General features: G+C 57.7%; 1 protein-coding gene and 1 pseudogene across 7 annotated transcripts in view; both read right to left on the bottom strand.

Moving 5' to 3' along the window:
* The window catches only part of RBFOX3 (RNA binding fox-1 homolog 3), a 527,173-nt gene extending 508,827 nt beyond the window's left edge, over nt 1–18,346 (bottom strand). For 2 of the 7 annotated variants that reach the window (XM_012453561.2, XM_012453564.2), the window contains exon 1: nt 2,598–3,310. The gene's annotated coding sequence lies outside the window, so the exon portion shown is untranslated. Of the gene's footprint in view, nt 1–2,597; nt 3,311–8,825; nt 9,426–16,746; nt 16,862–18,289 lie in introns of those variants that run through there. The other 5 variants (XM_012453562.3, XM_064369725.1, XM_064369723.1 and 2 more) reach the window with 5 other exon arrangements.
* On the bottom strand, nt 6,336–14,574 carry LOC105718245 (uncharacterized; annotated as a pseudogene).
* Nucleotides 18,347–21,616: the final 3,270 nt, after the last annotated feature.

Below are 21,616 nucleotides of genomic sequence, written 5' to 3'. Positions count from 1 at the left end.
CCAATCAAGGCTGTTGTCTGTTTCACACTGGGCACTGCAGGATGGGACCCAGGTGGTCCTGGCGCATCCCAAATGTTCTCCAGGACGGCAGCATCCCATGGCCACGTGCTCCCCGCCCCTTCTCCCTGCCCAGCGGGAGCCTGGCACACCCCCCACCCCCCACCCCTGCTCCCGTGGCCCCCTGCATTCCTGACCTGGCAGACCCCACACCACAGACTGCTTAATGACAGCAACCACAGAGAGAGGAGCATGCGTGCTTGGAGGTAGGGGTCGGGGAAGGCAGTCCCCACTGGGCTGTTGCCACTCTCGGAGACAGCGGTGGGTGGCAGCTGCTCCAGGGAGGGGCGCAGGTGAAGGGGAAACCCCTGAGACAGGAAATGTGTGTCCACAGCCCACTCTTGGCAGGCAGATGCCCCCAGGAGACCCCACATCCCACCAAGACAGACATCCACATCCCACCTGCCCTTCCCTGGCAGCTCCTGATCCTTCCTCCTGCCTCCGGCTCTTTTCTCGTAAACTAAGTCTCCTGTTTCTGGAGGGCACGTCATGTGTTCACGCCTATACAAGCGTCCCCAGTTTTTATTCCAATCCTTAAATGAGGTCTTTGCTGAGAATTTACAATTCCCCTGTGGCCTCAATCTTGCAAAGATTGCTTTTTTAACGCTGTGAGGCCTTAATTCTAATAAGCCTCCTCCTTATTACAGAACCAGGTCACACAGGCTTGACACCGCCAGAAAATCTCTCATCGGCCGCTGGAGGGTGGGCGCGGAGAGAGGGGCTACCAGAGGAAGGGGCAGAGAGCCGGGAACGCCGGGGAGGAATCCTTTCTTAATTCAATGAAATTCTAAAATAATCTAATTTCTGAGAACCAGAGTGGCCTGCTCACTTTGTATAACTTTGTGAGGCGGCTGTGGCTCCTACAAACGTTCATTTTCTTTTTTGTGTCTTGATTCTGAAGATGACAAGAGGAGCCAGGGAGCGCCAGAACCCGACGGGCACCCCGGGCACCGGTTCAGGCCCCGGCCTCAGGCAGTCGGTCATCTGCGGCGACCCAGCGTCTGTTCTCCCTGCTCCCAGGGCCAGGGGAGGAAATTGAGGGAGGATGGCACCAGCAGGCTCCAGGACAGAAACCCTAACCCATGGGCACCTGCTGGGGCAGGAGGCACTCGGACCAAAGGGTTTGGGCACCTGGGAATCCATCAGTCAAACTCTCCCTCCCCCCTCTTTTGAGGAAGTTGTGTTTAGATTCAAGGGGATACAGAGGAAGCGCGCAATGGAGGAAAAGGAACCTGCCTCTGACTCATCAGGACAGAGCAACAGTCCTTCCTGCATTGATTAAGCACCTACTACATGCCAGGGAGGGGAGAGGCCGTCTCCTGAACCCCCTTCTCTGCCAGAAGTAGAAGGATCTTGGAGCTAACGGCTGAGATGGTGCCGGAATGTTCTTTAAAACCCCTGGAAGCATTCAAGACTGAGGGCGTGAGTTCAAAAACAAGGTCTTTCTTCTAGAAGGTTCTGCATAGGGAGCTGTGGAAATGACACCCTGCAGGGCAGTGGGGACAGACAAGAGGCAGAAGACACAGCCCCGACCCCCTGGAGGCACCCAGGCCACAGCAGGGAAAGAGAAGGAAACGCCTTGCTGCCACCACCAGCCAGCCCCGTCCAGGCCTTGCCTCCCACATGCTGACTCCAGAAGCCGTCCACTCAAGGCCACCTGGGCCTAACACCGACTGTGCGGCCCGGCCCCTGCGCAGGGAGGACTCCGGCCACGCAGACCCAGTGCCTTCAGGCTCTCGTTCCTGTCCCTGGACCTGCAGGACCTGGCAGTACTCTTTCTCAGGGGCAGTGGGAGCAGGGCCAACTTTTAAAATGTAGAATTTGTAAGTCAATGTGGCATCTAACATCAGGTGCCTTACAAATCAGAGGCCATTTCTAAAACTTGGCTGCCAAAGAGTGCCACGTCCAGGCTAAGGTTCTGACATCCAGGGGCCGGGGGTGGAAACAGCTGTGAGGCCTTCCAGGGTCCCCGTGAACATGCAAAGAAGCACCGACCCAGTGCTTCCCCAGCCTCAGCGTGCCCCAGAAGCCACCCTCAGAAGCCTCCACCGGGAACTTCTGAGCTATCACACGTGGTTCCTCTTATCCTCCCTCCCCTGTGGGTGCCACAGAGGGCCAGAAGGTTTGCATTTACTGGGTCCCCAATGAGGAGACCAGACTGGACCAGGGTTGGCACCAATGCTGACCAAGACAGCCCTGAGGACACACCCCCAGGAGCCGCTGATCCCACCCCCTGGATGACGCTCCCCATCCCACCCCTTGGAGTAACAGGAGGAATGACCCCCACCCCACCTAGAGGGCCATCGATATTGAGAAAAAGGAGCCCCCTTCCAAGGCTGACCATGATGGAGCCACCAAGGTGCAAGGTCAGGCGGGCCAAAGAGAAACTGACGCACAGACACGCAGCTTCCTGGGGCAGACCCGGGTCCAGCCCGGAACCCGATCCCCCGACTGAGCCCCACAGTGCCCCAGCAAAGAACATGCTCGGTCAGCAACTGCTCACGGCGCACCCACTTTGTGCCACGCACTGGCTTACGCACTGAGAAAAGCAGGTGAAGATGAGACAGTGCACCAGGTCCACACGCTTTCGGATTAAATCACACTGACGGTCCTGCCATCTTTCTCTTCCACCACAATGGACTGTGGCTTCCACGTCCGTGGAAAGCAGCTGCCTGAAACCCACTGTGTGTGTATGAATAGTCCGTTCTCTCTTTACTGCTTTGAACCAATCTCCTGCTGCAGGGAGCGTGTCAGCAGTGAGGACACCTGTGGGAGGTGGCGTGCCAGCCGCGCAGAGGGGAGGACGGACCTGGCGCCTCACTCAAAGCCGGCCGCCAAGTCACGAGGGGCTCCTGTGCATTCCAAAAACCCTCCTAGAGGAAGAGCAAGGTGGCAGCCCTTGGCCCGTGGGCAGCAGATTCTTGGATTCTGCAGAATATAATTGGAAGCCCAATCTGCCAGCGGAGAAATACGCAGCGCATTCACGGGCTAAATATAAATAATATGGATGCGTCTGCCATCTTGAATTATCCATTTCACTTCTGCTTTCCATTAGCATCAATAACCACAAACGGACTCCGCTGTGGACGGGGTACATCGCGCTCCGACGGATGCGGCCGGCCCCGGGGTCACACGTCTGGAGGAGCCTCAGAATATCTTCCGAAAATATCCGGCATCTTCTAGAGCAATTCAGAACCTTCCTGATACTTTTTCCTCCCTCCGATCTACTCCTCACTCCAAGCCCAGGGAAGAGGGGTGGCTCAAAGAGACATCTGAGACCCCCCTTTCGGAGGCAGTCTGCTCTATTTGGCAGCTGACTCTGGTACTGGGAAGCAGTTGCACACGCTCCAAGGTTCACTTCCAGGGAAGGAGGGGAGGAAGCTCCTGGGGCTGATCACAGCCCAGCTGAACCCGCAGGGCAGAACCAGGGCCCAGAAGCCACAGTGGCTTTCCTGCAGATGAGCAGGGTCCGTGTCCCTCTGACAGCCCTCTGCCCCCAGGCCTTGGGCTCTCTAATCAGCAGGCAGAGAGCGTGCCCAGCACCAGCCAGGAGCGGGCCAGGGACTCGGCACACCCTTCTACGCCAGCTCAGCGGAGCCTCTAGAGACAGAAATAACCAGGGCACAGAAACCCACCAGGGCCACCCATTGTGGGCCCGGCCAGGCCACAGAGCTAATGAGGCGCAAAGGCCCCTGCCCCCCAGCCAGCTGTCAGAATTCAACAAACATCGATTGAGAACGGACTGTGAGCGGACAGCCTCGCTAGGTGGTCTCGGGAGGCGTGGATCAGTGGCGGTCCCTGCCCACGAGGCACTTACAGCCCTGTACGGGAGACAGAGCTGCAGACGCCCACCATGATCTGTGATTTTTTGCTCTTCCTTCTCAGTGCTGATTCCAGCTCCAAAAAAGTGCTATGGAAAGCAGGAGGGAAAGAGGCTGCTCATGCCCCCTGCATGCCTGTCTACATCCGTACACCCCACTGGGTCACCATCTTAGATACACCCAGCGATAACCTATGTCCTTGCTATGTCCCGTGTTGATAGAAGGATCTAGAACCTTCCTTCTGGCCTTAACCATCTACTTAATGAGCCACACCACTCCTAGGATTCTGCGAGAGAAATGCCGAGCCACCTCTGGCCTCGGCCTCCCTCCTGCTGGCCACATGTAAGAAACGACTTCACGAGGGGGACCGCCATGGCTGCCACCTACATTCACCCCAGATGCTTCCTGGAGAAGGCACCTGCCCTCACACTGTGAGCTCAGGAATCTGCCAAAAAGGCGATGCAGGAGCCTGAGATCACCTCCTGTCTTGCTGCTAAAATATCCCTGCGGTGGAAAAGCAAGACTGGCCCAAACTGGGGGATCTGGTCTTGCCAGCCCCGCTGAGCTCCAGGGACTCCGGTTTGCACTGGGAATGAGAGAGGGCTGTCCGGGTAAGATGGCAAGAGACACAGTCCTCCCACGGGCTTGTGGAGGGGCTCTCTGCCTGCCCCCACCCGGGGCAGAAAGAGGGGGCGCAAGGGAAAACAACAAGAGCCCGGCCAAGAATAAGCCCCTGCTGTCACCTGTGTGTGGCCTTGTGGCCCAGCACCAGGGCTGGGGGCAGTTCACCCCGCCTGACAGGAGGAAAGGATGCCCCAGTGAGGTGGGGAAACAGAGGCAGAGGTTGAAACCACTTTGGACAAGAAGGGCCATGGAAGGTCCTCACCTGTCACTACAGCTCGACACTTGGAAGGTACCGCCTGATTTCAGCCCCTGCATCCACGGCCACCTACTAAGTGCCTCCCATGGGCAGGGTTGGCTCCTGCCTTCCCAGGAGAAAAGGAGGACAGCCTCACCCTGGGGCCAGCAGGGAGGAGACACCCCCAAAAGCTGCTGGGGCTGTAAGGCCCCCCAAAGTGAAATGACCTGCCACTCTGTCCATCCCATGGGAGAGAAACCATCAGACCCTAGACAAGGGGCATTTAGGGCAAACAGCTGGCCCGCAGCAGGGACTCTCCTCTTTGCAGCTAATTTTTGGGCTACATGGGCCACGTCTGGGCCCTGGGACTCCCTATGGATCCATGGCAGGTAGGAGGATGGAACCCCACTCTCTGAAGAGCAGAGAGGAACCCAGCAGGAAGGAAGCTTAGTTTCTTTATTCCTCCTTGACCCACCCTCTTCCCACCGTCCCTCACTAGCAATTCTCCCCAAAATCCCCCTGCAGAAATCCACCCTCCAAGAGCTTCGCCCAGGCACAAGCCACAGGAGCAGGAAGCTCTGCCTGCTGGAGGCTGGCCAACAGGTGCAGGGGCCTCAGCTGCCACTGCCTTTACACACATGGCCAGTACAAGAGAGCACTCGGAGAGGAAGCTGGTGGCAATGCGGAGACAAGCATACACACGCACACATGCACACAAACACATGTTCATGCATATGCACACACATGCATGCACGCACGCACACACATGCACACTCATGCACATGCACACATGCATGCATGCATGCACACCCATCCACACACATGCATGCACACGCACATGCATACACGCTCATGCACATGCACACACATGCATGCATGCACACACATGCACGCAGCTCATGCACACACACGCATGCATGCACGCACATACACGCACATACATGCACACACACATGCACATGCACATGCACACGTGCACACACCCTCCTCGTTGTTAAGGACCTTAATTTAGAACCATATATTCTCTGTTCTCCTGGCTATAATTATTTTAGCGTGGGAGACAAATTCTGTCTCCAGCATCTCAGAAGTGCAGCGTTGAAAAATCACATCCCATGGCCCTGGAAGATCCCTACCTTCTTCAGCTCTTTTCCTCCATATCGGAGCACAAACAGGCCTTCTAAGGGGTGAAGCTCAGAGGCTTTCATTTCTCCTCTAAGCAGCTCCACATAGAGCAACAGAGACGCGAGGACCGTGCAAGTAACCATGGCAACTCCAAGAAGTTAAAAAAAATAAGTTTGTGAGTTGTTGAGTTGTTTTTGGTGCTTAGGTGGGTTGGACCCTTGCCTTCCTCTCTGAGATGACAAGGCCTCTGAGCGGTGCTTTTCATGAGCACTGTGGGTACCGTGTGGAAGGCAGCCCCTGCCCCCAGACATCTCATGACCTTGGAAGGGGGAAGCAAGTGTCTCATGTCAGTCCCACAGAGTCCCAGTCAGGTCTGTCCTCAGATCAGGTTGCTCCCTGTGGGATGACCTTGAGCCAGTGTGGCCCCTCCCCAACCTTCCACCCACCCACAGAAGTGCTCCATTCCTCCCTGACCCCAGGAGACCTGACATTTACAGAACTCGTACGGTGCCTGCCTACTCCACAATCCAGACCCCCCAGGAACCCAAATATTCATCCCAAGACACCCATGGGGGCAAGTTCCCATGCACGCATCTCTTAAGTCGGGGAGAAGGTCAGGCTAGCCCTGGGAGTGTCCCGATATGCTGGCCAGCATGCGTGTGTGCGTGTAGAGACCAGTACAACCACACACACACAACACGACCCCACCACCCACACTCCGAAATTCCCAGCGCCCCTCGAAGGGCCCAGCTGGCCTCGGTGGAGGCGAATGGGAGCCGCTGTCCTGGGGCTAGCCCTTCTCTATGCAGGCAACAGCAGCAGGTGTTCCATGCCAAGGGTCGTCCTCACGCATACCAGTGGGGTGTGCATGTGCTCACACAGGCACAAAAGCACGCATGCCGCCATCCGTGCCGTGACTGTGAAGCCACCACAGCAGGCCGTGTCCTGCGGCTCCCAAGGGCAGGCTGCCTTGACCGCCCGCTGAGCACCTCCGGCCGAACAATAGTGGAGCCCCAGCCCCCCAACAATAGTTTGTTGCAGGTGGGTGCCAGGAAAGCTGAGGAGCACTTGGGGCCGGCGCACCGCTTGGGCCACGGCTACAGAGGCAAAGGGCTGGGCTACCTGGCTGGAGAAAAAGTAATCTTTTCTTAAAGGGAGAAAAATCCTAAATGGCCCTCACAGCCTCTCGGCGCACGTAATTGTAGTATCCAAGTTAATGAAAGGCCTGGCACATGGGCTGAGTAACAGCAAACACCGGCCCTGCACCTCACGTGCAGCAGCTCCTAGAAATCAGACCACGGCAGGAAGGGGCTGGGGGTGGGGGCGGGAAATAAAGAGCATTTCCAGGAATGGCAAGTCTCCCACGCGGGATCATATCATCAATTAGCCAGTGGGAGGGCCGAGGAGCACTGGCATCTCATTTCCACAAAGACAAAGTTTCCTTGAGGAAATTGCCAGAGTCTTCAAGGTACTGAAATAACACACAGAACAAATGAGGAAGGACGGCTGCAGGGCTTGGCTGATGCTCAGAAGCCCAGCTCCTGGTGGCCTTGCAGAGGTGCGTGTGGGTTTAAAGACACAAGAGGAGCCTGCGATGCCCAAGAGGCAAGCACCAACACCCACACATGACACACACGTGCTCACGCATGCACTGCACACATATGCTCATGCACGCACACAGGTACATGAGTGCACGTACAAATGCAGAAACACACTTGTGTGTGTGCACATGCATGCATGCACACACACATACAGGATGCACGAGCATGCCTGCGTGCACACTCTACACACATATGCATGTATGTGCACATGCATGCACCTGTGTGCACATACATGTGCACAAGACACAGGCACATACATGCACACATACACTCTGCTTGCAAGTGGGGGTCCACCATCCTGACTCCCATTTAGGCTTGAAGCTTTTGCAGATGCCAGACGCCATGGAGACAAAACGCCCTCTAAACACATTACCCAGAATTTTCCCTTCATTCCCTTACAGCACATGCCCCATTTGTGAGGAGACCTCCAGGGTCTTCAGGTTCTGACTCTGATGGAGCTCAGAGTATGTCAAACCCTTGAAGAGTCCATTCCGGAACCTTCAAATCCACACCCAAGGGGGCTCCCGCCTCGAAGGCCCGGGAAAGCAGTCTAGCTCAGCCATCTAAGTGGAGGTGACTGATTTATTCTGACCATCCTGACTCTTAACGACACTGCTCTCCTCCAACCGTGCACGGCTTTAATTGTCCATCAAGCAGGGCAGGGAGGAACCGTAAATCTTTCCTCCTGCTGCTCTGAGATCAGCCTGCTTGACCTCCAATTGCCAACCCCTCGCCTGCAAGCCACCTAGAGAAGTCCACTGGCTCTGAAGGTGAAGGAGGGGAGTGAGGAAGGGGAACGCAGGAGAGGCAGAGGCTCGGGGTCAGGAGGGGAACAGAGAGAGCCAGGCAGGCGGCAGGAGAAAGCAAGCGGCCGGCCACCATGCTCCAGCTTCTCCACCCCTGGGCCGCTGCGGAGGAATGAATGCCTCAGCCGGACTGCGGCTTCGAGGGGCAGCGGCTGGAGCGTCTACACACCTCGACTCCCAGGCTCCGCCTCTCCAGCAGCAGGACCCTGATAAAATGAGCCGCCCCTTAGGGGGTCTTGTCATTCCCTTCCAGGCTATAAAACATCACAGTCCCAAAAGGAGTCCCCTGTCGGGGATACTGCTTCTCCATCCAGGCGTGCAGTTGGGCCCCAGCTAGGGGCACGGGAGCCCCTCTCAGGGCGGGTGACTCTGCAAGGGTAGGGACAAGCCAGGGGCCACATAGCCCCAGCCATGGCCCAGAGAACCGAGCTGGTCCAGGAGGTTTAGCCACAAGCTACAAAGCATGCCCCCTCCCCCTGCAGCAGACTTAATATTTTCTGTAATTTTCATATACATTAATGCATTTCAAAGTGGCGAACATTATAGTTATGATTATTACCTAAAGACTTCCTTTATAGCCCTCATTTTCTAGTGCTCATTACTTTCTGAAAAATTATCCTTGGGGCCTGACATTTCCTGAGTCTGGTCTTGTGAGTTTTCTTCTTCGGTTTTGAGGAAAACATACCCAGGAGGAGGAGAAATGACTTCTCCCAAAGTCAGTCTCCTTGGAATCCCATGGGGAGGGGGCAGCCTGTGTCTTTAGCATGTAGGTACTGATACTGTTATCAGTGACCTGGCCTGAGCTGTGCCTGTCTGTTCTGGAGAGACGGCTCTATTTTTAAAGGCTAAGAGGCAGGGAGGCATCACACGACGTTCATCTTGCACGTGCCGAAGCATGGACGAGTCGGGACAGTGAATGCTGCTCCTTGCCATGCTGCCGATGCACACACAGGCAGACGTATTTTCCAACACCAGGGCAGATCTGCAGAAAGGCCCCTGTCCATGGCCTGGGGATGCTGGCAGAGTTAAAAGCGTGCAGATTCTAGGTGTATCTTCAACTGTCCTAGGATGAGATCTGCCGGTGAGAGAGAAAAATGTACCTGCTGGAAGATGGCCTTTAATCTCCCGTAAAGTTGTCCCAGACACCATCACGAGCCTTTAATAGTGAGGAAAAGGGAAGCTGGCTCCCCCATCAGACACAGGCCATCATCCGCCTGCTCTCCCTCCCACCCTGTGGCCATCAGCTAAAGGTTCCCAGCTGTCAAGATATCAAACAGACTTCTGGACGATAAAGCTCGACACGGCGTTGGCTGTCTGGGAGTGTTGATTATAATGTCACGCCACTGACAACAGTAATTCTCACCTTAAATTTCTTCTCTTTTCTGCTAAGATTCCAAAATACTTGAATAACGTACCCTTGGAGAGCACCCCTGTGAGGTACACAATCAAACACTATGGGTCTCCTCCCCAGCAGCTGGGAGCACCCGACCAGGGAGGCGGGTGCACCACATCCTCTGTCCCAGGCCTACGAGGAGCCTGTCATCCCTTGGGTCTCCGGTTCCACCTCACCTGTCCCTGCCGTGGGCCCCCAGCTGTGCCTGACGGCATCACGTGGCTGATAGAGAGTCACTATTCCAGAAAGACAGCACACCCTTTGTTTCTTTCTAATGGGCTTTGCAAAGCTGTGCTTTGGTTTCTCATGAGTTGAGACCTGAAATCCAAACACACCTCCACGCGGAAGGCAGGGGTGGGCTGGAATCGCTCAGCCTGCCCGGTAAGCGACGTGGCAGCAAACTACAGGCTCAGAGGAGCCGGGAAGGGCTGGGGAGGGGAGGCCACGATCCTTCTTCCTTTCCTGTCCCTCATGAGAAATGCAGCTGGCATGGTCTGGAGCCTCATCTCTGATCGTCCAACGCCGCTCCCTTTGAAAAGCAAGAGGACCGGCTGCAGTCTCCCTCTCTCCTTGTGATACTTTTTTTTTCTTTTTTTTTTGTTTTGAGACAGAGTCTTGCTCTGTTGCCCAGACTGGAATGCAGTGGTCTGATCTTGCCTCATTGTAACCTAGACCTCCCAGGTTTGAGTGATTCTCCTGCCTCAGCCTCCCAAGTGGCAGGATTACAGGCTTGCACCATCATGCCCAGCTAAATTTTTGTACTTTTAGTAGAAACAGGGTTTCACCATGTTGGCCAGACTGGTCTTGAACTCCTGACCTCAAGTGATCTGCCCTCCTCGGCCTCCCAAAGTGCTGGGATTACAGGTGTGAGCCACCGTGCCCAGCGTCCTGGTGGTACTCTTGACACCCCGCTGGCAGTGGAGGCACAGGGAGAGGGCAGCGGGCCCATCAAGGGGACACAGCAGGAACCCGGTGACCCCCTGGATGGCCTGATCAGGGTAACATCTGAGTTCGCGCCCCACAGACAGGGCCTCCACTTCCTTCTGCCCGGCCGGAGGGTGCTTCTAAGGACATGGGCTGCTGGGGGCCCCTCCAGGGAGCCCTTCCAGGTCACCCGAGGGAGTGAGGGTCTCCTCGTGACCCCACCCTCTCCATAGAGACATGCCAAGAGTTGTTTCCATCCTGGCATCTGCAAGTTGATCAGAAACTCTTTTAAAGCAGTCTCATATTGCAGCCACAGGAAACAGTCAGAATCCATTCCTTAACCCTGACCACCCTAGCGACATGCTCATCCCTCTACCAGGTGGATAGCCCCGGGAAGAGTCCCATTCAGCAGCACTGCTGCACGTCAGCAGCTTTACAGAGATCACCTAGTCCACACAGCCGTCCCTGCTTCTCAGCTGGGTAAACTGAGGTTCCAGAGCCTGCCCTGGGTGACAAGGCTGGGAAGGGTGCATGCCTCCCTAGCGGTATGCTGCAGGCACACTGCCATCATCAGAAGTCAGCTCTGGCCTCAGGGTGTCCCTGCACAGAGCCCTCCCACCAGCCAGCAGGTGCAGGCTGAATCCACTCACCACACCCACAGGTTGTGTGGCCAGTCCTGATGGGCTGTGAGGTCTCATGAAAGGTAGTGTGTGTACTGCCTTGTACAGAAGTCACTTCCATTTCAATGCGTGTGTAACTGTGTGGGCCCTGGGGGCAAAGGGTGATTCTTATAAGAATCAGCTGATGGGAGTGGAGAGCTGCCAAGATGTACAACCTCAGAGCCTCCAATGAATAAGGAAACTAACAGGGCGGAGACTCAGCCACGCCTCCAGGGTGAAGGGCAGGTGTCCAGAGCAAGTCAGTAGTCTTCCCAGAGCCCATCAGGAGCCTGTGCACGGACCCAGCTTAAGGCATATTCTGGGTTTCCTTTTTTTGCTTGGATCTCAAGGTGACAGGTGACATCAGGACATAACGGTGTATGTGGCTCTCTCATGTGATACATTAAAAAGTCATCCTCATATCTCGCTGCTGAAAACAAAAAGTGGGGTGGAGTGGGCTGGGGTGGGGAAAAAGAGGTTGTCAGCAGGTGCTTGATTCCAAGGTGCCCAGAAGCTTCTAGAACAGACCCTGCAGCTTCAGCCAGCCCCCAGCCCTCAGAACTTCCAAAAAAAAGGAGTTATTTTTTATGTAATCCAGGAGAGAAACCTCTAATTTGCATCGAGTAAGAGTTTGGAGCTCTGAAAGTTTAGCAAGAAATGATTTCTAAGGGCACCAGGATGTTTGTACTTCTTTAAATCCCTCTCCAAATTGGGGATCTTTCTACTACAAGGAAACTCTATGTCCTTTGGCCTCAAAAGAGGTTCCTATTTTTCCATAAAAAATCTCATTGCTGAGAACAGCCTGCTTCCCCGTGTTCTCATGACCTTTGCCTAAAAGAAAACAATCCCAGCCGGGCGTGGTGGCTCCTGCCTGTAATCCCAGCACTTTGGGAGGCTGAAGTGGGTGGATCACGTGGTCAGGAGTTCGAGACCAGCCTGGCCACCATGGTGAAACCCTATCACTACTAAATATACAAAATTAGCCAGGTGTAGTGGCTCACGCCTCTAATCCCAGCTACTCGGGAAGCTGAGGCAGAAGAATCACTTGAACCCAGAAGGCAGAGGTTGCAGTGAGCTGAGATCACGCCATTGCACTCCAGCCTCTGTGACAGAGCAAGACTCCATCTCAAAAAAAGAAAAAATGATCCAGAGATATGAGCCTGGCCCAGGAATCGATACCTGTTTGGTGTCCAAGGATGTGAACTGCAGGATGCAAGCAGGGGCAGGAGAAGCACCCGGTCTCCGGAAGCTTCTCCTACAGGAAGCACCATTCCTGCCATCCTCATCCATGGGTCTCACCTGGTATCACAGACAAGGAGGTATGGGTGAGAAAGACTGCGGTCCATGGCGTGTGCCGGCTGCACACATGCAGAACTCTGAATGCGCCCTCGGTGTGCGTGGTAATCTGCCTCCACTACGTATTCGTGGCCCTGCAGAAAAGAATCTGATCTGGGCGACTGGGTTACTTTGTTTGTTTGTTTTGATGGAGAGAGAATTTTGAAGCAGGACAAGATAGAGAAATAAAGGCACACAGGATTCTCCTCTCTGTTACAAAAGATCTCCACCAGGCCCCCAAACAAGGACTTGAAACTGTTCAGGGTCTGGCTGGTGGCAGTTTCCTCGCCTGCAAATGGGATTATTTTCTCAAAGGGCTAAAATAGACACACCCGGCCACCTTCCTCACCAGCTGGCTTCCACTCACAGCCCAGCACTCGGGGAAGGGTGGGCTCACTTCCCCAAGGAAGCAGCAGCCAGCCCAGCGGAGGCCTGTGCACACGGAGCTGATGGCCAGCAGGGGGTCCAGGAGGGAGATGGCCAGGTCTGGTGCAGTGGCTTCACCCAGGCCCCTGTTCTTCTAGAATCTTGGGAGAAAGCTCTCAGCACAGCCGCTAACCAAAGCCATAAGCAAGTAAACTCCTGCTAAAAATACGTATATTCTCGGTCTTTCTTTTTTCTGCTGGGAATATGTTCTGAGCACAAATAATTAAACCTTAAAAGAATACTTGCAATATCAACTGCTTGGCTCTTGGTGGTAAGAAGAAACCACAGAGGCTGAGGACCCACAACTCAAGCTGACACCAGCAAATTACAACCCACCTCTCCGGTGGAATCCGTGGGGCCTGGCCCCGACCTACACGGAAGGAGTGGAGACTGGGTCCAAGGGAAGGCTGATTCTCACTTCTACACAGCCTCCCCAGGCCGCAGCTTGCTCTACCCACAAGGGGAGCACTCACCACGGAGGAGACCACCCCATCCCTTGTTCTTTCCTGGGACTGCAGAGCCTTCGATGTCACAGTCTTGTCAATGTTTCGAGAGGAGAGGGTTGGCAGGGGCGGCAGCAGTGAGGAGGGAGAGGACGGGCAACGAGACCACCTCTAGCTGCTGGTCTGTCAAAACCTAGAGACCAGGAAGAAGCCAGAAGGACGCCCAGCCACAACAGTCAAGGCCCCCACGTGTCTTTCAGGTAAGGGCCAGGACCAGAGGCCTGATGATGCCGAGCTCCCTGCACCCGAGAGTTGCCCTTTGCTTTGGGAGAAAACGTACTTGTCCCCTCAGCACTTGTAATTTCTGTATGAGTTGTATCACACAGTGGAGCCCATCCCTAGGCCCCTAAATTTAAAAGATGATCGATGGTCCCTTCCCAGGCCAAGAGGATGACTCCCCTGGCGCCCAAGCAAGAAGTCTCCAGAACGGCTCCTTCCACCTCGACCCTGGCCACGCTTTCCAAAATGCAACTGACAGACTGTGAGCTTGCCCCGAGCTACAAATAAAGTCACAGACTCGATGCTGTTTATGACTCCGGTCTTCTTCTAAGGCGTGTTTTGGTGTCAGTTGATGTGTTGGAGAAACTGTGATAGGAAACTAATTTACTAAGTGCATTGCACTTCAAAACGTCTATTTTATACACCAGATCAGTCTGCGTCATGTGGTATTTCTTGAAGGGAGGTGACTCATCTGTCTGCGGGTCCCCAACCCAGAACAGGCCCCGCTGTGTACACAGTCATGCCCGCCATGCGACTGATAACCAGGAGCCATCCTCAATGCTCATGGGCTGTGCAAGGAGGAAAGCACGCACCAGGCATCCACGCCACTCACAAAGCACAGGAGCAAAAAAAGGAGTGGGGCAGAGGAAGAGACAGACGGACAGGGAGAGAGGGAGAGAGGCCCAGAATGTTCTAGAGGACAGCCTACCTCAGAGAAGCAGCAGAAAGTAAGATGTTGAGGCTGCTTGAATGTTTCGTGAGCCTGAGAAAATACCTCGCTGCTTTAGAAAAGAGCGTGGAGAGAGGCTGCAGCTTACCAAAGGTGGAGGAGCAAATGGGGGTGCTCATAGGGCCGGTGCCTGTGCCAGGAGCAGAGGCCTGTGGCGGGCAGGAGTTTAGGGGATGGCAGTTTCCCCAGGAAAAGAGTCCCTGCTAAAGGTGGGAGGGTGGGTTTTAAGATAGTATTTTCCCCTTCACTTGTTTAAAAATAAAAAATTCCTCACCAAATGTCAGCTGCGTGTCAGGTTCCATTTGTCTCTGTAACAGAGTATCAAGCAGGAGTGTGGAAATAAATACACACAGGGAGAGGACCGACCAGAACTTGCAGGCTCTGGGCTGGGCTGGGCCCGGCTGGGCCGGGCCGGAGGAGGGAAGCCCCACCCTGCAAGGGCTGAAAAATAAGGTTACAATTTTGCATTCAGCACTGGGGCTGTGGCCCACGGAGATGCTGTCCTGTCTTTACTGCCCCACTCCCCACCGCCACCACTCCGGCACTTCTGGGTGGGACAGGAGCGTGACTTGTGCACTCCTTCCTTCCAAATTGCACAGGCATCATGGGTCAGACCATGCTCTGCATATATGGTGAGGGGGCAGATAACCGAGCAGGGCCCCTGCCCTCGGCAGCAAGGCACCTCCAAGTGCCCATACCAGCGTGAAGTTGCCTTAGGCCAGGGCTGAATGTGGCTGGCAGAGCGGTATCAAAGAAGGCTGCAGAGGAGAGGCAGCAGGGCTGAACCAGCCAGGGAAGACGGCATCTTCTCGCCACTACCGCGCTTAGCGCATCCCCAGACACCAAAGAGCCCGATAATCTCTCCATTCCACCGATGCGCCGTCAGCCACACTCCACGTTGAGTAAGTGACAGGCACAGGACAGAAGGCCCACTCTGGAATGGCACCCAGGAGGCCTCCTGGCTGTAATTACCTCTTCGCAGGCCCTGTGCTTTGCTGGCTCTTGAATGAGCCTCGGGAGCCCTCCCCAAGTCCTCAGCAGCCTGAGGGCGGATGCCCGCAGCGCCTCCAGCGGCCCCAGGACCGTGTCAGAGGAGGGAGGGCGATGAGGGGAGGCGCTGGAGCCCCCGGCCCTGTCCTCGGTGCTGGCTCCCGCCGAGCGGCCGCTGAGCCACTCAGAGGCAGGGGCAACGCATGCCGCCACCTTCCCTCCAGCCCAGCCTCTGGTCCCTGCGGAAGGGCAGTGAATACTCCCAGCCCCGCTGTGGCTCCCGATCTAGGTCCCTGGGTACGGAGCGTTTGCAGCAAAGGCCCCATCCGAGAAAGGGGCTGAGCCTCGGGACTCTCCTGGACTCCTGGCTCCTCCTGGCAACCCGAGGCAACCTAAGGTCCCTGGCGTGGGCACGGGTCTCTCTAGATCCCAGGCGCCTAAGGGAAGGTGGATCAAAGCCATCATCCAGGTTCCCTTTTGTTTGGGGTGGGCGGGGGAGGGCAGCTGATAGAAATGGGCAACTCACGCCAGAAAACCCCCCCGGCCGTGTAAGCGCAAACAGACCAGAACCAGTGGCAACCCCCACCGCGCGCACGCAGCTACCTCGCCAGGCCCAGGCCATCTCGGCTGGAGTGCAGGTGCGCCCCTTCAACAGTGCTTCTGCTCCTTAACCCCTTCGGGAGTCCCCACGTCACCCACTCTGTCGCCCTCCTGGGGACAGCCTTGCCCTCCCAGAAGCTGTCAGCCAGGAAATCGGGGGTTAAGCGTCGGTTCCGGGAGTGTGCGCTGAGCGCGGCGCCCCCGCAGGAAGGCCTCCAGCCCCGGGGCAGGGGCGGGGATGGCAGCCTCGGTCCTGGGCGGAAGGGAGCTCCTTGCCCGCAGGAGGCGGAGACGAAAGGCGAGCGCCTGGATAGTTCCAATAAGCCTCCTGTCCTCCGCCCCGACCCCCATGCCGCCCCTACGCCCCCACCCCTCCGGCGCTCGGCGGCTTGGGGTGACTCCCCCCAGCAGCCCATACCCTGCTTTCATCAGGCAGGGCCTTCTCGGCAACTTTTCTCCCTCTCTCCCTCCACAATTTTCGCTCACCTGGAGGGTCTGGTTTTAATTAGTGTAATATCCCCGTGAACAACGCAGCCTAATTAAGACATCCGCCCCGAATCCGCGATGCGCACTTAATGAGCAGGTTCTGCCGCAATGTTTATACTTTTATTTTTTCATTATTTTTTGCAGACCAGTAAAACCGAAGCCGACTTCCGGCTGAAAGACCTCATTACGGCGACCCCACTCCATTAGCCTCCTACCTGCTCCACGCTAAGTGCCAGGGGCGCCCGGGTGCGCGCCCAAGGCGTCCCCGAGTCCGGCCTGCGTTTTCAGCAGGAAATTAGCGACGACCGCCGCGCCCGAGAAGCAACTTCGCCTCGAGCTGGGGCAGGAGGGAGGACCTAAGCCCAGGGATGGATCCCTTGGGTCTCTGTCCTTAGCCTCCACCGCGGGGTGTCTCGTGCTTCGGGACCAGCGGCTCCGCGGGAGTCCTTTTTAAAAGTGATTAAATAAATCAGGTCCCTGCCAAAGCCGGAACGGAAAGGGGAGGGGGAGGCAGCTCTGTCATCCAAGAGTTTCTCCCCACCTCGCTGGGCCCCCGCCCCGCCGGCGGACTCCGGCAACATCCCACCCCCACCCCACGTGAGACTAGGGATCCCAGGGCCGCTTGGGGACCCGACAGGTTCTCGAAGCCCCTCCACGCGGGGCGCCGTGCCTTGGTCCCCGCGCCGACACTGCAGGGCTGCGCGCCACGGAAGTCTCCGCGCCCGGGGGAGGGAAGCTGCTTCCCGCAGCTCCAAAATGACCACCGGCCTCGCGCCCCTCTACCCCACAGGAAACCACCCTCCTGAAGGGAGAGCCCAAGACGCCCCTGGTGAGCCCTGCCACCGCCCGGGGCCACCGGGGCAGAAAGTTTGGGCCAGGGGCGTGCCCGATTTCCCAAGCCTGAACCGGTTGCTCGAGCCCCTGGGGGCGGCCCAGGCTTCGGAGAGGCAGCCTCCGGCTCCCGCGGGAGCCTTCCTAACGCGCTCGCTCGGGGACTCGGCCGGGAGCGCCCCCAGCCCGCCCCCTGGAGGGCCCTGCGCGCCGCTCGCTCACCCTTCGCCGCTCGGCCCCCGCGCATGCTGCGGCGCCGCGGGCCCCGCTCCTATCTGGGGAGCTGTGGCAGCCCCTTCCTCCCCACAACTCCTTTGGGTCATCAACCTCTCAGCGACCCTCCTTCCAGAGGACCCGGCAGGGCTCTCTCGGGGCCTGGGGACCGCTACAGAAGCACGTTGCACCACCGCCGGGTCGCCAGCCCCTCTCCCACCAGCGCGGGCTCCGGCTGCCTCCCCGGACGCGCCCCGCGGGGCTGGGATCTCCGCGCGCCTCGGCCTCCCCCCGCCGGGGAGTTCCCCGCGCCGGGCATTGTGCCGCCGCCGCCGCCGCCGCCACCGCCACCGCCACCGCCACCGCCACCGCCACGCAGCGCGCGCGGGACTTCCCGGCGTCTCCATGGAGCCCGACCCCCGGGCCTTCCCGTTCACAAAATTGCCCCTCTGGCCTACGGCTGGACAGAGCGTCCGGACCCCTGCCTCGGAGGGACCCAGGGACCCAGGGACCCCGACCCCGCGCAGGGACCCCTGACCCCGAGGGCGCCACCCCTTCCCACGCGCCCTCAGGTCAGCCCCGGCCACGCTCCGCGTTCCGCCGCCCGCCGCAGGGTCCCGTGCGCCCCTCCCCGGCCGTGACCCCCTCCCCCAGCTCAGCCCGCTGGTGATGACCGCCGCAGGGCGAGGCGGGCGACGAGGGCCAGCTACTCACGGGCTCAGCGCTCCCCGCGGCAGGTGACGGGGGGCCGGCGGCCATGCCCCGGCTGCATCCCGGCCGCTGAGCGGGCAGCGGAGTCCCGGGGCCGCACGGGCACCCGCGAGCCGGCGGCAAGGGGCGCGCAAGGCCGGGCTCTGGCGGCCGCGGTGGCAGCTGCTTCTCCTCTGATCACGCGAGCTGCTAGGGCCCGGCTGGGGCCGCTGTCCGAGGAGGTTCTGCTGGCTCCGGAGCAGCCCCGCGCTCGCTCTTCCCTCGCCGCCTCCCTTCTCTTCTCTCTCTCTCTCCCCCCTCCCTCCTCTCTCCGCCCTCCTTCTCTCTCTCTCTCTCTCTCTCTCTCTGTCTGTCTCTCTCTCTCTCTCTCTCTCTCTCTCTCTCGTTCCTCTGGCTCGCTAGGCTGGAGCGAGGCGGCAGCAGGAGCACGCGGTGGTGGCGGCGGCGGTGGCGGTGGCGGTGGCGGCTCCGGCGGAGCGCGCAGCGCGCTGCAAGGGAGGGGGCTCAGGCAGTCGCGCGGCCAGGGAGGGCGGGGAGCGGGGAGAGCCATGGTCGGGTGGGCTTAGGCCATCAGCACCCTGCGGCCTTCAGCGCCACCCCTCGGGGCAGGAGCTTGGAAGAGGTGGGTACACAGCGAGGATCCCAGAACCCAGTGGTGCCCTGGTCCCCTCAAGGGCAGCCCTAAGCCCGCAGCTTCTTTCCACCTTCAGATTATCTTGGGGGCTGTCCAGCCCGGGTGATCCCTAACAGGACCCCTGCCCTGGTGACTCACTGTCCATAAGAGCCATTTTTCTGTCCCAGGTCCAGGGATCCTCAGAAATGGGACGTGGTCACCGAGCATCAGGGACCAATGCCACCCCACCCCGCATGCCACGCCATGCCTTCGAGTGGCCCGCATGCCCCATACCCCCTTACTAGGCCCAGGTGCCCTGACTTCTGGGGGATCGCTGGAGAGGACGCGATCGGACCCACTCCAGGTTGTTAGTCCAGACTGGCCAACCCAACCCATTTACAATTGTTCACCTGCGTGTGGCTGGAGAGGAAGGGCTGTAGGGGTCAGCTTAGGATTTGCTAAAATCAGAAGATCAGGCAGCTCCTGTCCCCAGTCCCAGCCTCCCCCAGCCTCTAGGGTAAGGGGCCTGGTGTGGGGTCTGGGAGGGTCTCTATCCTTGGTGCAGAGAGAGCAGGAAAGCAGAGGCTGAGGACACGGTGGAGTGGAGACCCTCTGGACAGGCAGGAGAGATCTACCGCTGGGCAGCCCCCCACTGGCACGCCGCACCAGAGGTGGGAGAGGTGGGCAAGAAGGCCCAAACAGGTTTGTGCAGGCCTGAGCAATCGTTTCCAAAACAAAAGGCATTCCGGTGCAGCACCCGGGCTGGAGGAACTGGCCTGCACCCTCAAAGGACATTTCTAATCTAAACCCACCCTGAAGGCTGCTCCTGGAACAATTAGCCTCCTCCTCGCACCTGACTGTCCTGCTTTTCCGTGTGAGGCAAAAAGCACATCATGGAATCTGGGGTTGGTAGGGGTCTGGAAGACCCAGAGGCCGGTAAGGGTGGGGGCATGAACTTGGAGCTTCTCTGTGCTGGGGGCTCTGGGCTGCTGGCTGCCCGCCCTGCAGGGCAGCAGAGACAGTGGCCAAGACAGTGGCTGCTGCCCTCTTACGAGCTTCATGTTTTGAATTTGTGGCCCTCCAGCCTGTCTGGGTCACTGATCTGTCTTGGCCGGTGGGAATTGTGTTATACAATTCCAAGCATACAGCTAAACACCCTGCAGCTAACCAGCAGATAAACGCCTTCTGTACGAGCAAGGCAGCTGCCTGGTTGACTGAACCTTCCCCAGCCCCTGGATTTGAAATGGCGCATCCCAGCTCAAAAGCCCTAATTGGGCCTCTCGGTTCTCTGCTGTCAGATGGTCCAGGCTTCCTGGCCTCCAACTCCCCGGCTGGGCCCAGCTACTGCCTGGCCCGCGTCCGTCTCCCTGCAGACAGGGCTGTGCCAGCAGCGCCCCCTGTCGGGCCCGCCTGTCCCCTGCCCGCATTTCTTCTCCCCTGGGAGTCCTTTCCTCCCTGGTCCAGACCCTACTGCCCTTCGGAGCCTCCTCACAGAAGCCTCTTAAAGAATGAGGCTCGAGCCCACCTCTGTCTCCCTTCAGCTCCCCACGCAAGTTTTGTGTGTGTCTGTGAAGTGGGGACACATTTACCTGGCAGAGCTGTGTGCCCGAGTGGAAAAGGTGTCCCTGCAAAGCACAAGACCCCATAAGTCACTCCTCAGGGACGTTCTAGAAGAGCTCTCTGAAAACAGCACCAAATCTTATTCCAAGCTCCACCGGGCCCAGCCCGGTACTCGGGACATAGTGGCCCTGCTGAGACACCCGGGTGGCGAATTGAAATTGGCCTCTGTGGTTTGGACTGGCCACAGGGCCTGCGCGTGAGGATGCCCCTTGGGGACAGGCCCCTGCCAGGCCGGCTTCATTACCAGCCCCAGAGAGTTTGCCCTTCACGTTCAGCTGTCGTAGATGGATCTGGCCGGAAGAGAGCACGTGTCGGGGCCGGCAGGACACCCCAGCACTAACCAGGAGGGTTTCCGTTTGGGGATATCATCTAAGAGAATTGTTTAAACCTCTGATTTGGAAACTTTAATTTTTAAAGAGTGAGCACACGGGAAGGACTGGAGTGTCCTGGGCAATACTCATGAGGAGAGAAACAGGGAGGCTGGGCTTGGGGCCAACAGGACAACTGAACGCAGAGCTCATTCCATCTCTCCGAAAAAATCCCACTAAAACTACAAAGAGAATGTTTGTGAAAGGAGCCGGACGAGGTGGCTCACGCCTGTTATCCCAGCACTTTGGGAGGCCGAGGCGGGTGGATCACTGGAAGTTAGGAGTTTGAGACCAGCCTGGCTAATTTGGCAAAACCCCGTCTCTACTTAAAATACAAAAATTAGCTGGGCGCAGTTGTGGGCACCTGTAATCCCAGCTCCTCGGGAGGCTGAAGCAAGAGAATTGTTTGAACCCAGGAGGCAGAGGTTGCAGTGAGCCAAGATTGCACCACTGCACTCTAGCCTGGGCAACAAGAGCAAGACTCTGTCTCAAAAAAAAAAAGGCATAAACCCCCAAAGACCTGGAGAACAGGAGAAAAGAGAACAGTAGCGGGCTGTGGGCAGCGGGGAGGCACAGGATGAGTGGCGGCCGGCCCTCGGGGAGCTGAGTCTTGGCCCAGTGGCAGGGAAGGCTGACAAAGGAATCTCCCAAAGGCTCAGAACGAGCAGGACCCAAGACCTGGGGAAACCTGGTTCTCTGGAGATTTATTCCCTGGGGATGCTGTAGCAG

The sequence above is a fragment of the Aotus nancymaae genome, unplaced genomic scaffold (assembly GCF_030222135.1).
Source record: "Aotus nancymaae isolate 86718 unplaced genomic scaffold, 86718_ANA_hifiasm-v0.15.2.pri h1tg000089l, whole genome shotgun sequence".
Taxonomy (NCBI): Eukaryota; Metazoa; Chordata; class Mammalia; order Primates; family Aotidae; genus Aotus; species Aotus nancymaae.
The sequence above is the reverse complement of the archived record's forward strand: the minus strand, read 5'-3'. Positions and strand labels throughout refer to the sequence as shown.